The following is a 3,702-nucleotide window of genomic DNA, read 5'->3' as shown; positions in this document are numbered from 1 at the left end:
ATTTAATATATGTTAACTCAAAAAAGTTTACACATTTCGTTATAAGTCAGAAATTTATTTCTGAGATTAAATTGTAAACTAGATAAAGTCATCTTTAACAAAAAAAGTTTGAAAATGTATTGTAATTACAATTAATATGTTCTAAGGCAATACGTCTAGTAAAAATTGCATTTCTATGTACGTTGATTCAACAAAATATGAAGGAAGTCAAATTTCACAATAGAAGAAGTATGAAAGACCTTGTAGAACTAATCCAAATCCTAACAAATTTCATCTATCTTGAATCAAATAGAAAGACAAAGCCAACACAAAAAGAAAGAGTTCATAAAAATGTTGAATTTTATATACGTTAACTCAAAAAATTCTACACATTTCGTTATAAGTCGGAAATTGATTTCTGAGACTAAATTGTAAACTAGATAAACTCATCTTTAACAGAAAAAGTTTGATAAATGTATTGTAATTACAATTAATATGTTATAAGGCAATACGTCTAGTAAAAAATTGTATTTCTATGTACGTTGATTCAAGAAAATATGAAGGAAGTCAAATTTCACAATAGAAGAAGGATGAAATACCATGCAGAACTAATCCAAATCCTAACAAATTTCATCTATCTTGAATCAAATAGAAAGACAAAGCCAACACAAAAAGAAAGAGTAAATAAAAATGTTGAATTTAATATATGTTAACTCAAAAAAGTTTACACATTTCGTTATAAGTCAGAAATTTATTTCTGAGATTAAATTGTAAACTAGATAAAGTCATCTTTAAAAAAAAAAGTTTGAAAATGTATTGTAATTACAATTAATATGTTCTAAGGCAATACGTCTAGTAAAAATTGCATTTCTATGTACATTGATTCAAGAAAATATGAAGGAAGTCAAATTTCACAATAGAAGAAGGATGAAAGACCATGCAGAACTAATCCAAATCCTAACAAATTTCATCTATCTTGAATCAAATAGAAAGACAAAGCCAACACAAAAAAAAGAGTTCATAAAATACGTTAACTCAAAAAAGTCTACACATTTCGTTATAAGTCGAAAATTGATTTCTGAGACTAAATTGTAAACTAGATAAACTCATCTTTAACAGAAAAAGTTTGATAAATGTATTGTAATTACAATTAATATGTTATAAGGCAATACGTCTAGTAAAAATTGTATTTCTATGTACGTTGATTCAAGAAAATATGAAGGAAGTCAAATTTCACAATAGAAGAAGGATGAAATACCATGCAGAACTAATCCAAATCCTAACAAATTTCATCTATATTGAATCAAATAGAAAGACAAAGCCAACACAAAAAGAAAGAGTAAATAAAAATGTTGAATTTAATATATGTTAACTCAAAAAAGTTTACACATTTCGTTATAAGTCAGAAATTTATTTCTGAGATTAAATTGTAAACTAGATAAAGTCATCTTTAACAAAAAAAGTTTGAAAATGTATTGTAATTACAATTAATATGTTCTAAGGCAATACGTCTAGTAAAAATTGCATTTCTATGTACATTGATTCAAGAAAATATGAAGGAAGTCAAATTTCACAATAGAAGAAGGATGAAAGACCATGCTGAACTAATCCAAATCCTAACAAATTTCATCTATCTTGAATCAAATAGAAAGACAAAGCCAACACAAAAAAAAGAGTTCATAAAATACGTTAACTCAAAAAAGTTGACACATTTCGTTAGAAGTTGGAAATTGATTTCTGAGACTAAATTGTAAACTAGATAAACTCATCTTTAACAAAAAAAGTTTGAGAAATGTATTTTAATTACAATTAATATGTTCTAAGGCAATACGTCTAGTAAAAATTGTATTTCTATGTACGTTGATTCAAGAAAATATGAAGGAAGCCATATTTCACAATAGAAGAAGGATGAAAGACCATGCAGAACTAATCCAAATCCTAACAAATTTCATCTATCTTGAATCAAATAGAAAGACAAAGCCAACACAAAAAGAAAGAGTTCATAAAAATGTTGAATTTTATATACGTTAACTCAAAAAAGTCTACACATTTCGTTATAAGTCGAAAATTAATTTCTGAGAATAAATTGTAAACTAGATAAACTCATCTTTAACAAAAAAAATTTGAAAATGTATTGTAATTACAATTAACATGTTCTAAGGCAATACGTCTAGTAAAAATTGCATTTCTATGTACATTGATTCAAGAAAATATGAAGGAAGTCAAATTTCACAACAGAAGAAGGATGAAAGACCATGCAGAACTAATCCAAATCCTAACAAATTTCATCTATCTTGAATCAAATAGAAAGACAAATCCAACACAAAAAGAAAGAGTTCATAAAAATGTTGAATTTTATATACGTTAATTCAAAAAAGTCTACACATTTCGTTATAAGTCGAAAATTGATTTCTGAGACTAATTGTAAACTAGATAAACTCATCTTTAACAGAAAAAGTTTGAAAAATGTATTGTAATTAGAATTAATATGTTCTAAGGAAATACCTCTAGTAAAAATTGCATTTCTATGTACGTTGATTCAAGAAAATATGAAGGAAGTCAAATTTCACAATAGAAGAAAGATGAAAGACCATGCAGAACTAATCCGAATCCTAACAAATTTCATCTATCTTTAAGCAAATAGAAAGACAAAGCCAACACAAAAAGAAAGAGTTCATAAAAATATTGAATTTTATACACGTTAACTCAAAAAGTCTACACACTTCGTTATAAGTAGGAAATTGATTTCTGAGACTAAATCGTAAACTAGACAAACTCATCTTTAACAGAAAAAGTTTGAAAAATGTATTGCAATCACAAATAATATGTTCTAAAGCATTACGTCTAGTAAAAATTGCATTTCTATGTACGTTGATTCAAGAAAATATGAAGGAAGTCAAATTTCACAATAGAAGAAGGATGAAAGACCAGCTAGAACTAATCCAAATCTTAACAAATTTCATCTATGTGAATAAAATTGAAAGATAAAGCCAATATAAAAATAAAGAGTTCATATAAATGTTGATTTTTTGTACGTTAACTCAAAAAAGTCTACACACTTTGTTATAAGTCTGAAATTGATTTCTGAAACTAAATTGTAAACTAGATAAACTCATATTTAACAGAAAAAGTTTGAAAAATGTATTGTAATCACAAATAAAATGTTCTAAGGCATTACGTCTAGTAAAAATTGCATTTCTATGTACGTTGATTCAAGAAAATATGAAGGAAGTCAAATTTCACAATAGAAGAAGGATGAAAGACCAGCCAGAACTAATCCAAATTCTAAAAACTTTCATCTATTTGAATCAAATTGAAAGACAAAGCCAACACAAAAAGAAAGAGTTCAAAATTTTTTGAATTTTATATACGTTAACTCAAAAAAGTCTACACACTTCGTTATAAGTCAGAACTTGATTTGTGGGACTAAATCGTAAACTAGATAAAATCATCTTTAACAGAAAAAGTTTGAAAATGTATTGTAATCACAAATAATATGTTCTAAAGCATTACGTCTAGTAAAAATTGAATTTCTATGTACGTTGATTCAAGAAAATATGAGGAACACAAATTTCAAAATATAAGAAGGATGAAAGACCAAGAAGAACTAATCCAAATCCTAACAAACTTCATCTATCCTGAATCAAATAGAAAGAAAAAGCCAACACAAAAAGAAAGAGTTCATAAAAATGGTTAATTTTATATACGTTAGCTCAAAAAAGT

The sequence above is a fragment of the Papaver somniferum genome, unplaced genomic scaffold, assembly GCF_003573695.1.
Source record: "Papaver somniferum cultivar HN1 unplaced genomic scaffold, ASM357369v1 unplaced-scaffold_67, whole genome shotgun sequence".
Classification (NCBI taxonomy): Eukaryota; Viridiplantae; Streptophyta; class Magnoliopsida; order Ranunculales; family Papaveraceae; genus Papaver; species Papaver somniferum.
Note: the sequence above shows the minus strand (reverse complement) of the source record.